We start from the raw sequence: 14168 nt of genomic DNA, 5'->3' as shown, positions 1-14168 counted from the left end.
CAAGTCAAGGGAGATCGCTGTTGAACACATGGACATGACCATCCTGCTGCTGACGGATCTAGGGTTTTCAGTGAACTATCCAAAGTCCTGCTTGACTCCATTGCAGGACGCGCTGTTCCTGGGGGCCAACACGGTCACTTGCCTGGCAGCCCCCTTGGAGGAGAGAATATCGGCCATTCTGGGCACGTTTTAACGGACCATCAAGTCACTGCTTGTCATGATGTCATTTATCTACCCGATAGGACACTGCAGGTTGTGGATGCGGCCCTTCAGGAATTCCTGGACGCCTGGTGGGTCCAGGTATCCGGAAACTTCGCAGACAGGATTGTGCTCGGCGAGGAGTTCCGTCGAGCGATAAGGTGGTGGGGCGTGTGCTCCAACATAGCCGGGGACACGGATTTCCAGAGTCCCCCATACCAAGAGACGGTCACCACAGACGAGTGCCTGGAGGGCTGGGGAGCCCACACTGGACATCTCCACACCAGAGACCTGTGGCTACCTGAAGAGAGGGACTTCCACATCCGTGCCCTAGAGCTGCGGGCAGTGTTCTGGGCCCTCAAGTCGTTCCTTACGTCCCTCAAGGGAAAAGTGGTGAGGGTCTTCATGGTTAATCCCACCACAATGTCCTACACCAAGAATAGGGAAGGAACCAGATCCCCACCACTCTCCAAGGAGGCACAGGACTTGTGGCACTGGGCCGTCGCCCAGGGGATGTTGCTCATTCCTTTTCACTTGGCGGGAGTCAAGAACACCGTCACCGACTCCCTCAGCAGGGAACTACGCTCTTGCCATAAGTGGGAGCTTCCAAAATGATCAAGTGGACAGCCTCTTCCTCACATAGGGCAGACCACAGAACTCCAAATGCCAGGGATTCGCAAGCAGGTTCCACCAGCAGGGGAGCATGCGTTCTCCTTCCAGTGGGAAGGCGTGTTCCTGTACGCGTTCCCCCCACCCATTGCTGCTCCTGCTGCGAATCATCGGTCAACTCGAACGGTGCAGGATGACCCTTGTCGCCCCGGCGTGGCCTAGACAGATTTGGTACCCGGACCTTCTTAGCCTGTCAATGTCACCTCCAATGAAGCTACCAGTGGTCGCAGATCTATTCACCAGGGAAGAAGGCACAACATTGCACCACGACCCAGGAACGCTGAACCTGAATGCTTGGCTCCTGCAGCCTTAGAGTTCGGTGGGTACGAGCTGCCGGCGGACTGCTGGGAGGTCCTTGCCAGAGCCAGAGCATCGTCCACTTTTAAGTGCTACAGGCACAAGTGGAAGTGCTTTGCAACTTGGTGCCGGACTGTCATGCGCTCACGGTCCTGGAGACTGTGGGACCGATGGAGCGCGAGGCACCATTGAAATGTGCCATTACGCTATTCCCCGGTACGTTTGCTTCGGTCTACTGTATTTCCAACATGGCCGCCGCCGGGCTGCATTTAGCGTTGTATCCCCTGGCGGTCGTCGTGTTTCAACCCGTGAGCTTTTCCTCGCCCTTGGGTTATTTCGCTGTCCTCCTTGGCTCTGCTGGGCCCAACCCCTGCCTTCTCTTCTGCGTCCCTCGTGGCGCTCCTTCCCTCCCTCTCTTGCCTCCCTCTTGCTCGGCTGCTTTCCACTGCAGCGTTCGCCTTGCTGCCACTCACTTGCCCCTCCTGACTGTTCACCTTCTTCCCGGTACGGCACTGTGCTCCATGGGTGCCCGCGGTCCGCTATCCTTCTCTCTCTCTCTTTCCTTCGCCCCTCATTTCCTCCTTTCCCCTTTTCTTGGATTACCGCCTGGACTACCTGCCTGCGCTGCATTCCTTTTGGGACTGCCCCCCTCTTGCAGATCCAGCCTGCATTCGTTGTTACCTGTTGGGAATCAAGTTACCTACACGACAATCCTGGGAAACTGCAAGATTCCATCCTGACCATCCAAGGGTTTTTTTGTGCCGTTCCGGCTTTTTCCCCTACTAGGCTAGAGAGCTGGTCCACTGTGCTACTTGTTCATTAAGTCAGCACAGTGGCAGCCTCCCGTGGTAGACCATACCTACACAATAAGACTGATTTCCGACGGAAGAAGACTCCAACCATCAGCTCTGGCAGTTCAGATGAGGAGTCGGGGAAACTATCAGAAAGTGATCACGACAGTTTGAAACGCCCAATACCCCTGCCGAAAAGATGGCCACGGTGGAACAGTTGGCCACAGTGCAGAACTTAATCATGGAAGTACAGAATTTGAAGACTGAAAATACGGTCCTCCGGCAACTGGTGGCAGCCAGAGACCAACCCCTGTATGATCTGCCTCCCATGCCTCTTTCATCTGGGAAATATGACGATCTCCCAAAAGACTCAAGGAGTTTTTAGAAGCATGTACTGTCCATTTTGCTTTCCGCTCCAGTACTTACACATCCGAACATGCACGAGTGGGGTTTATGATCACTAACCTGGCAGGCAACGAACTGGCCTGGGCTACCCCACTTGTAACTCGCAATGATCCCGTTTTACAGGACTGTGGGGCTTTCCGTACTTTACTTAAACAGACCTTCGAACGCCCCGAGATAAGCTTCAGTGCTTTTGAGGAATTACTGGACATCCAGCAAGGGACCACCGATCTGCTATCCTACATCACTCATTTCAAGAGCATAACAGCAGAGGCCGGTTGGCCCGAACAAGCCCAATTCACAATATTTCGGTCAGGGCTCAAGGAAGAGCTCAAGGATGAACTAGCCAGGATTCCGAGGCCATCCTCGTTCTCGGAACTGCTTTCTACGGTCCTTCAAATAGATTACCATCTGGGAGAACGAAAGACCGAAAAGAAGAAAAGCAGAGTTCCCTACACTCCTTCACCAACCCCGGCAACCTCTCCCTCTCAGGTTGCTTCCCGCTCTGTTACGGATGAACCAATGCAGATCGGAACTGCCAGAGCACCACTCACTCCAGAAGGGCGCAGACGGCGAAGGGATGGTGGATTATGTCTCTATTGTGGATCTTCAAGTCATCTATTAAGAGACTGTCCCAAGGTCCCACCAAGACGCCAGGGAAACGGGAAACCTCGATCCTAGAGGGGACGGGATACCGAGGTGCAATCAATAGTCCCTATGTTTTAGCAGCAGTAACTACACCGGAACTGAGAGAAGACTCACGCCTCATGGTAGTAAGTGTGCAAATAACCCTAAAGAAACAAACAGTTGATACTCTTGCTCTCATTGACTGTGGGGCTGCCGGTAACTTTATAGATATCCATTGGGCCTACAAGGTTGGCATCCAGCGAGTGGAAAAGGACGAACACCAGAAGGTTGAGGGAGTAGATGGCACACCACTCGGTTCTGGTCCCATAACCCATACTATTGAGTCTCTTCAAGTAAACATCTTGCAACACACTGAAAGGATGACATTCGACTTCATCCGCACAGCTCATTTCCCTGTCATACTGGGAATAGCGTGGTTGAGGAAGCATAATCCCACAATCAACTGGTCCAACAACATCTTGAGTTTTCACTCCTCTTTTTGTAGACAACACTGTCTGCCAGAGCCGTGACATTACACAGTTACCACAATGCCCAACTCTTCTACAGAATCCTGCAGAGTACACTGCATTCCTGCGGAACTGAGGGACTTTCATGAGGTGTTCATAGGGACCCCTCGCCCTTCTGCCCCAAAGCCTGGAAGATTGTTCCATCGACTTAGAGCCGAACGCTCTGGTCCCATTCGGACGAATGTTCTCTTTGTCAGTCACTTAAAAAAGGCATTACGGTCCTATCTTGACACACATCTTGAAAACGGTCTCATCCGACCGTCCCGATCTCCAGCCGGAGTCTCATTGTTCTGTATACCTAAGAGGGATTCCACCGAGCTCCGGACCTGCATTGACTATAGAGGGCTTAACAAGGTGACCATTAGGGACCGTTACCCGATGCCTCTCATCTCTGACATACTGGAAGCAGTCCAGGGATCTAACATCTTCACCAAATTGGACTTGCGCAGTGCTTATCTGCTTCGCATCAAGAAGGGCAACGAGTGGAAAACAGTCTTTAGGACACCATATGGCATTTTCGAGTATCAGGTGATGCCCTTCGGTCTAGTTAACGCATCAGCCATCTTTCAGCGTTTTATGGACCGTCTGTTCTCTGATATGCTTTTTCATACAGGTATTGTCTACTTGGATGACATTCTGGTCTTTTCTCCCTCAATGCAAGAACATACGCAACACCTCCGATCTGTCTTGTCCCGCTTACAAACACATTGTCTTCTCATTAAACCGGAAAAATGCATGTTCTGTGTATCCCCTAACTAGAATTTATCCTTTTCAGCGAGGGCATCAGAATGGATAACCGGAAGGTACTTGCCATTATTAACTGGCCATCTCCGTCTTCAGTAAAAGGGGTTCAGAGATTTTTGGGCTTGCAATTTTTTATCGCAAATTTATACCTCATTTCTCCAACATAGTTTTGCCCATTACCGGACTACTTAAGAAGTCAGCCAACCCTTTCAGATGGACGGCAGAGGCAGAGACGGCTTTTCGTCATCTCAAAGACCTGTTCTCATCTGCCCGATTCTTCGCCAACCAGATCAAACTAAAGTTTCATCATAGAGGCCGATGCATCAGTGAGGGCAATAGGAGCAGTTTTACTCCAAGAACATGAAGGAAAGGAACATCCATTTGGATACATATCCAAGACACTCAAACCGAGTGAATGCAATTACTCAGTTATAGAGAGAGAACTGTTGGCCATGAAAAGAGTCTGTGAGGAATGACGACATCTGCTCCAGGGGAGCACTTTCCCGTTTGTCATCAGAATGGATCACAAGAACTTGAAGACACTACAACGCATGGACTGCGTCAATTCACGACAGGCAAGATGGGCGCATTTTTTTGCCCAGTATGACTTCTAGATAACATATCTACAAGGGAGTCAAAATATCCTAGCTGATGCTCTCTCTCGCCGGGACTCACCAGAAAACTCTTCTGAGAGGTCTCACAATGCTATTTTTATCAGGAACCGAATCATTTCATTAGTCTCCTCCTTCATAGAAGACGTTAAAGAGGCTACCATTCGATCTAAGTCATTTATCCTTAAACGGTACCTTCCCTTCGCCGATTCAAAGGAGGGACTTCTCTTTATCAACAATAGACTATTTCTTCCGGATCCTACCTTACGCCTCAAGGCCCTGTCTTGGTGTCATGATCATAAATCTGCAGGCCATAGAGGCTCTAAAGGTACGCTCAACCTCCTCTCTCGTTCCTTCTTTTGGCCAGGAATGTCGGTCGACCTGAAAAAATATACAGTGAACTGTCCAGTGTGTGCAAGAAGTAAAACTTGTACTCAGAAACCCATGGGTTTACTTGAACAAGCCAAGCTCCTCACCAAACCTTGGAGTCACATTTTCACTGACTTTATTGTGGATCCTCCGGTGTCTGAAGAATCTACGTGCATCATGGTGACAGTGGACTACTACACCAAATTAGCCCACTTTTCCCATCTTTCTGGTATTCCTTCAGCGTCTTCGATGGCAGAAGTTTTATCCGAGACAGCTACCGCATGCATGGTGTACCAGATAAGATTGTTTCAGACAGGGGTAGCCAGTTCACATCAAGGTTTTGGAAGGCATTATGTACCAGACTAGGAATGGAAAGGGCTCTGTCATCTGGTTTTCACCCTCAGACAAATGGACAGACCGAATGTCTCAATGGTACACTGGAGCAATACCTACGTTGTTACACAAACTCACAACAGGACAACTGGGTCTCACTGTTACCAACAGCAGAGTTCTCATATAATAATTAGATCCATACTGCCACAGGTATCACCCCCTTCTATTGCACCTACAGCTTACATCCTCGTGGCTTACTACCTGTGGACTCCCTTCCTACCAATATTCCATCTATTGAGGCCTCGTTAGCCAAGATCACTGAGGCACATCGCATTGCCAAGCAAAACCTTCTTGACTCGCCACAGTCAGCCCAGGTACAGGCTGATCGCAAACGTTCCCCTGCACCCCTCTGGGAGGTAGGATCTGAAGTGTGGTTATCTACCAAGTACCTCCCATGTTGGGTACGTCCCTCCAAGCTTTCCCCCAGATACTTAGGTCCTTATGAAATCCTCGCCTGGATCAACCCTGCGGTCTATCGCTTAAGATTACCAACCAGCCTCAGTCGCAATTTACCCGTTTTTCATTCCTCCTTACTTCACCCTGCGGGTGTTAATGTACATCCTCTTCCCATTTGTAGGAAAACCTCTGAACAGGACAACAACATGGAGGAATACGAAGTCTCTCAGATCCGGGACTGCAGATATCACAAGGGCCGACTGGAATACCTGGTTCATTGGAAGGGCTACCCCAATTCCGAAGATTCTTGGGAACCCAGTAACTATGTGCATGCCCCTGTACTTCTTCACAAATTCCATCGGGCCCATCCAGGGAAACCGGGGACATCCAGAGGAGAAGGGGGGAATACTGTCATGCTGTCATGCCGCAAGGCGGGTGGTGCCTGTGGAGCCGCTGGCGGCGCGGATACTATCCCATCGCACACGCCGCTTACCCGTCACGCCCTCCTTCAGCACCGTTCTACTGGTTGCACCCTGATGCGGCTCAGAGCTTAAAGCCTGCTGCTTCCGGGTTGCGTACGCGTTGCAACGCTTCCGGTTTCGTTCCGAGAGTGCTGTCTGCTCTGTGCCTTTCTTTGCCATTTTCGAGCGTTCTTTTTCTCGTCGGGTCCCGATCCCTATTGGGTCTCGGTCCTCCTCTCTCTTTGTTGTCTGCTCCTTCCTTTGTTTCCATAGCCTTGCTGCTCCCCCTCAGCTCTCCCTCCGACCTTCTAGCCCGCCCCCCCTCCCCATCTTTCTCTCACCCTGTTCTCCTTACCTCTTTTCTGGTTATCCTCCTTGTTCCTAACTCTTCCTCTGCTGCCTGCTGTCTTCTGCTTGCTTCCCTGTGTACCGGACCCCGGCCTGTTTCGTATTGAGTATTCTTACCGTCTGGATACCTTCTTCTGTTGCTTTCCCGTGTACCGGATCCTGGCCTGCATATTGGACTGCCGTCTTCTCCTTGTGTCATTACCTTGAACCTGGTTTCCCCCTGTGGAATACCTTACCCCGCATGGTCTGCCTTCCTCCAGAGCACCTGCAGAATTCCGCTGATCATCTCTTCTGCCCGGCCACGTCTTCAAGAGTACCCATTACTCCTATCCTGAGAGTCACTGAGGTCGCTCAGGGTTTTTTGTGCCTTTGGGCTTTTTCCCCTTTCTGGCGTTCCCGGGAGGGGGCCCCTGGTATCCCTTTTGGGTGGCACAGTGGCTTCCTTCTGTGGCCGTCCTTACCTACACAAAAAAAAGGAGCGACCAAGAAGAAAAGGAAAGAAGGGTACGGGAAAGAAGGACGAAGGTGAGGAGCTAGGAGAGGGCGGAGAATCGGAATCAACGTTCTCTGACGAGGATATCACCGATCCTGGTGACAGTTTGCAATGCCAAAAGATTGAAATCACAATGGCTACGCCGCAGCAAGTACAAGAACTTGTAGCTGCAGTCCAGAGTTTGAACTTGGAGATGCAGAATCTAAAGGCAGCTAACACCGCCCTACAGCAACGGATGACTGAGAGAGAACGATCCTCTACTGATCTACCACCGCTTCCCCTTGTGTCGTGCAAGTTTGATGGCTCTCCAAAAAGGGTCAAAGAGTTCTTGGATGCCTGCAATTTACACTTCTCATTTCGCCCCCAAACCTTTGCCTCGGACCACGCCAAGGTGGGGTTTATGATCACTCATATGACAGGTAACGCCCTGGCATGGGCCACCGCGCTGGTGAACCAGCCGGACCCAGTCTTGCAGGACTATAACGCGTTCAAAGCCTTGATGCAGCAGACCTTTCTGCGTACTGAAAGCACTTTCTTGGCATCAGAAGATCTTCTTGATATCCTTCAAGGAAATTCGGATCTGCTGTCCTACATTACAGCCTTTAAACAGGTGGAAGCGGAAGCGGGTTGGCAGGAGCAGGCACAGTATGCCATTTTTCGACAAGGTCTGAGAGAAGACTTAAAGGATGAGCTAGCCAGGATTGAAAGACCCGTATCCTTTGCTGAACTCCTGACAGCTACCCTCCGAATTGACTTCCGTATGACAGAACGACGCATGGAAAAGAAAAGAACCAAGATAAATGTACCCCCTCTCTTGGAAACTCACCCGTCTACGTCTGTACCCTTCCCACGAACCTCCAAAGAAGAGCCAATGCAAATTGGGACAACTCGAGCCCCGCTCACACGAGAGGAACGCAAACGGCGCAGGGATGGCTGCCTGTGTATGTATTGCGGAGCATCCACACATATGTTACGGGACTGCCCGGATGTTCCACCCAGAGGGTCGGGAAACGCTCGCCCTCGGTAAGTGTTGGGACTCACTACCGAGGGGCTGGTCCAAGTCCTTATGCTCCTCTATCTGTGTCCTCTTCGGAAATCTCAGAGGACTCTTGTTTGATGGTGCTCACGGTTACTCTCAAATTAGAGGCAACTGAAGTGACTACCTTAGCTCTACTGGATTGTGGGGCAGCCGGCAACTTCATAGATAACCACTGGGCCAAACAAAAAGGTGTCAAAAGAATTGCCAAACAAGAAGACTAGAAGGTAGAAGGGGTGGATGGTGAACCATTGAGCTCTGGCATGATCACACACACCACAGAAGAACTCACCTTGTCGATACAACAGCACTCAGAAAGGATCATTTTTGACATCATCAGAGCCGCGCACTTCCCATCATGCTGGGAATATGTTGGCTATGCAAGCACAACCCCAATATTGACTGGACAAGAAATTTACAGAATTTTCAGTCCCCCTTTTGCAAGTCTGAGTGTTTACCTGAGCCAAAATTTGAAATTGTCAAGACTACTAACAGTTGTGAGACCAAGACCGTCCATTGTTTGCCCCATTACCTAAAGGAGTTTACTGAGGTAGTTACAGAGAAGAAATCCATTGAGCTACCACCACACCGACCCGAGGATTGTTGCATCGATTTAACCCCGGGAGCTCTGGTACCATTCTGCAGAATGTTCTCACGGTCATTAGATGAGAAACAATTTCTCAGAGAATATCTGGACAGCAACATGGCTAATGGGCTCATAAGGCCTTCTGAGTCCCCTGCTGGGGCCTCCATGTTTTTCATTTCCAAGAAGGAATCCAAAGAATTAAGGCCATGCATTGACTATCGAGGCTTAAATAAGGTCACAGTGAAGGATCGTTATCCTATGCCCTTGATAACAGAGATCTTACAAGCAGTCCACGGAGCTACGATTTTTACCAAACTTGATTTGAGAAACGCCTACCACCTTCTCCGCATACAGAAAGGAGACAAATGGAAGACTGCCTTTCGGACTCCGTTCGGACTCTTTGAGTATCAAGTGATGCCGTTCGGGTTGGTGAATGCACCTTCTGTTTTTCAACGTTTTATGGATAGACTGTTCTCCGATTTGTCATGTCAAGGAGGTTTTCCGAAGACTTAGAGATAACCACTTATCAGTCAAACTCGCTAAATGTGTGTTTTCTGCTTCATCTATCCCTTATCTGGGCTATATCCTGTCAAATCATGGTATCTCGATGGATCCCCACAAGGTGTCTTCAATACTAGAATGGCCTTCACCCAATTCGGTAAAAGAAATCCAAAGGTTCTTAGGTTTGGCAAACTTTTATCGGAGGTTCATCCCTAATTTCTCTCAGAAGATCTTACCCATCACTTCACTTGTCAAGAAGTCTTCGGAACCATTTAGATGGTCTGCTGAGGCCGAAGACAGTTTTGGAGACCTAAAAAATGCATTTTGTGCAGCACCCATTTTACAACAGCCTGATCAAGACCTGCCCTTTGTCCTAGAAACCGATGCCTCAGCAGCTGCCATAGGAGCTGTCCTTCTCCAAGAGATTCAGGGAGTAGAGCATCCAGTCGCATACTTCTCGAAGACTCTTAATGTCAGTCAAAGAAACTACTCTGTAATCGAACGTCAATTGCTAGCAATGAAATCTGCTCATGTGGAATGGCTTCATCTCCTTCAGGGAGGCAGGTATCCATTTACCATCCGGACCGACCATAAGAACCTGCAGGTCCTGAGACAATTCGAGTTTCATAACACCCAACAGGCCCGATGGGCTCATTTCTTCGCCCAATTTGATTTCCACATCACTTACATCCCAGGTAAATTGAATGTGCTGACAGATTCCCTTTCACGTTGTTGTGATTATTTACCGGATTCTGAGTCTCCTCCTGAACGAATGTTCCCCCAACCCAAGAGTATCAGAGTGGTTTCTACGTTTCTCAGGCAGGTATAGGAAGATTTGGGAGGGCGTTTTGAAGTTGAGTGACATCCCAAGAATCTGGCGTACGAAATTAGAGATGGACTCTACTTGGTAAAGGGTAGACTGTACTTACCCACGCCTGCCTTTCGCAAAATGGCCTTGACCTGGTGTCATGATTCTAAACTTCCAGGCCATCGTGGAGGAACGGGCACCATTGAGTATCTTCAACGACACTTTTACTGGCCAAGAATGAGGGAGGACGTAGATTGTTACGTTCAGTCTTGTATTGTCTGCCTTCGAAGCAAATCTTCTCGTCAACGACTAATCGGATTACTTGAACCATGTGCAGTCCCTGATGGCCCTTGGAGCTCTATTTCAACTGATTTCATAGTGGATCTGCCCATTTCTCAGGGATGCATGTATATAATGGTGGTAGTAGATTCATTTACCAAGATGGCTCACTTTTCCCCTTTGCCCAGAGTCCTGACAGCAGCTAGAATGGCTGAAGTGTTTCTCCAAGATATCTTCAGATTGCACGGAATGCCCTCTAAGATCATCTCAGACAGGGGCAGTCAATACACTTCCCGCTTCTGGAAAGCCCTCTGCGAGCGGCTGGGGATTGAAAGAGCCCTCACATCTGGTTTCCACCCACAGTCCAACGGACAAACTGAGTGACTAAACGGAACTCTTGAACAATACCTGAGGTGCTTTACCAACTCCCAGCAGGACAATTGGTACTCGTTATTGGCTTTGGCCGAATTCTCCTACAATAATTCTGTACACTCAGCTCTAGGATTCAGTCCATTTTACTGTACCTATGGCTACCATCCTCGGTCTATTCTTCCTGTCTCCTGTCTTTCTACCAACTTGCCATCCGTAGATTCCTCACTCACTCTCCTTAGAGAAATACATAAGAAGGCAGGGGAAAGCCTTAGAGCAGCTCAAGGGCGTTACAGGTCTCAAGCCAATAAACTGTTACGCTCACCTGGTTCCCACATGGGCGTCGACCGGAACTGGGCCGCTGTTATTTCCACCAGCGTGACGTGTAGCGCCGAGATGACTGACTGGACTGGCCCGCTCAGCCTAGTTTGTCTGGCTCGCAAGAATATTCTTCTGCAAAGGAGAAGAGGAATTAACCACCCGTGGAATTGAGTGTCAACCCACCTTCCCCACTCCCGTTGTCTTCCCACTAATCACTCTTGCTGTCCCCTCCTTAGTCCCACCTGATGGTTTGGAAGGATGAGCTCTCCATCCTGCGTCGACCGCAGGGGCGCGTTGATGACCAGTTACTTCACTGGCGTAGAGGAATTGGTGAGTTCCAGTATTGACTCTAAAGTTCAATTGTTCATAAGAGTTCAAATGTCTGCTCTTCACTCTGTCCGATTTCTTGCAGGTTGCCGATTAATCCACTCGAAGATTTCCAAATGGCACTCGGTAAGATTCAGGTAAGTCTATTGTGTTTTTCCCCTTAGGGGCTGGGGTACGGCGATGAAGCAGAGTTGATGTGCCGACCCGAGATGAGGTGAGACCCCCGTGGTAAATCAGGTAAGTTTTGTGGGGGGTAACTGGTATTGTCCTTGCTTTCTCCCCTTAGGGGCCGGGGTACGGCGATGAAGCAGAGTTGACTGCGCCGACCCGAAATGAGGTGAGTACCTCCTGTGGTAAATCAGGTAAGTCCTTGGGGGTAGCTTGTATGGCCTTGAGAGTCCCCTTGCTCACCTTGCTGTCTTTGTCTCCTTAGGTGTCGGAGGGCGGCCGCGAGATGGAGAGAGCGTGATGGAATGCTGAAGTACCACCAAGCAGGTGAGTTCCGCACGGCGCCGTAGGAATGCGAAGCGATGCTTCAAAGACTTCTGTCTTTCAGTTCTGTGGCGAAATGGATCAGGATTCAGGTAAGGATTAAAGTTAAAACTCCTGTTCTAACCTTTATCCTTTTTGTCTTCTTGTTTCAGGAGTCCCAGGACTGAAGCGGGCATGGCTGAAGACTGGAGCTGCTGAAAACACGGTGAGCGTTACGCTGCAGCAAGCAGAATAACGCGAAGCACGTGTGGCAGTCCGGGCGTGGTTTAAATAGCCTTGGAAGAAGATCCAGGTAAGTATTCTTCCACAGCCCCAACCAAGTAACAAAATAGTCCCTTCAGTAAAATAGTCCCTCCTAAGCCTCATTTGGCTTGAGTCTTCATGCAGCATGGTCTGCCTCAGGTGAGTATGCAGCATGGTCTGCTTCAGGTAAGTTATCAATAATGAACCTGGTGCCCATGGCGCCAGGACTGACTTTATCTTTATGAGCCTGGCGCCAGGACTGTACCCAAACAGCCCCTAACTGGGGCTTTTGGGCATGCTCCAAGTGGCATGATGCCTGCTTCCGGGGCTGCTGGGCCTGGTCTGGTCTTTCGGGGGCAGGCATCATGACAGCACTCCCCCTCAAGGCCCCCCCTAAAGTCATTCTCCCCCTTGGCCGTGGTTTGTCTGGAAATTCCCGATGGAACCTCTTCACTAAACGAGGTGCATGCACGTGGTCACTAGGTTCCCAAGACCTTTCCTGTGGACCATAACCTTTCCAGTCAATTAGGTAAAAGAGTTTTGATCTCACTCTTTTTGAGTCCAAAATATTCTTGACTTCGAACTCTAGCTCCCCGTCTAGGAGGATAGGTTCAGGTGGAGTGGTTAACCTTGTTCCTGGTTGCACTGGCTTCAAAAGAGACACGTGGAAAATGGGATGGATTCGCATATGAGCAGGTAGGTCCAACTTGACGGCCACTGGGTTAATAATTGCCTTGACAGAAAAAGGTCCCAAATACCTGGGATTAAAGGTCTGAGTCCCCTTGAGTGGTAAGTGCTTAGTGGCTAACCATACTTGGTCCCCTATTTGGTATTGAGGAGCTTCACTTCTGTGCTGATCCGCATCCTTTTTGTATTTTTCCTTAGCCTTTTGCAAATGGATGGTTGCTTCTTTAAAGGCTTGTGTAATAACAGCGTGGAGATGGTCCACTGCGTGCGGGCATCTCTAAATGCTGGGGAGAGTCCAAATCCGAGGTTCAAGGATGGTACCCATAATTGGTAAAAAAAAGGGCTTTGTCCAGTTCCTGAGTGTACGGAATTATTGTACGCATACTCTGCGATCCACAGAATGTCTTTCCAATTCCCCTCAGACTGATGTAGCATACAACGGAGGTACTGTTCAAGAGTCTGGTTGGTCCTCTCCGTTTGACCGTCGGTCTGAGGGTGGTGACTGGTCGAAAGCCTAACATCAATTTGTGCCAGTTGGCAGCATTTCCTCCAAAAATGTGAAATGAATTGACTGCCCCGATCTGAAATTAACACTGAAGGAAAGCCATGCAGGCGGACAACATTTTCAAGGAATTCCTTGGCCAAGATTGAAGCTGAAGGTATCCCTTTTAAAGGAATGAAGTGGGCCATTTTAGAAAAAAGATCTACAATAACTAGAATGGTATTGTAACCTTGGTACGGGGGTAAATCCGTGATGAAGTCTAATGACAAGGTATGCCAAGGGGTAGGTGGTATGTCTAATGGTTGCAATAATCCAGCAGGTTTTTTCTTTTGCCCTTTATTTTGTGCGCAAATGCCACATGACATGACAAATGACTTGACATCCTTTCGCCAGGTAGGCCACCAAAATTGCTTCCTAATTTTAGCTTCGGTTTTTGCAATTCCCGGATGCCCTTCTATTAAGGTGTCATGGTAATGGGAAATGACAAGTTCCTGTAGTTCCTTTTGCGGTAAAAATAGCCGGCCTTGGTAATAAGGTAAATCATCGATGACAGAGTACTCTGGACCTTTCTTTGCCCAGTCCTGTAGGGCAACGGAATCAAAGAGTTGGTGGATCTTGTTTTGAATGTTCTCCAGTGTCTGTATGGAAGTCAGGCCAAGGATTCTCCGTTCCGGAATTATGGGTACCGGTT

The sequence above is a fragment of the Ambystoma mexicanum genome, chromosome 10 (assembly GCF_040938575.1).
Source record: "Ambystoma mexicanum isolate Mex_15411 chromosome 10, UKY_AmexF1_1, whole genome shotgun sequence".
Taxonomy (NCBI): domain Eukaryota; kingdom Metazoa; phylum Chordata; class Amphibia; order Caudata; family Ambystomatidae; genus Ambystoma; species Ambystoma mexicanum.
This window is presented reverse-complemented; position numbering follows the sequence as displayed.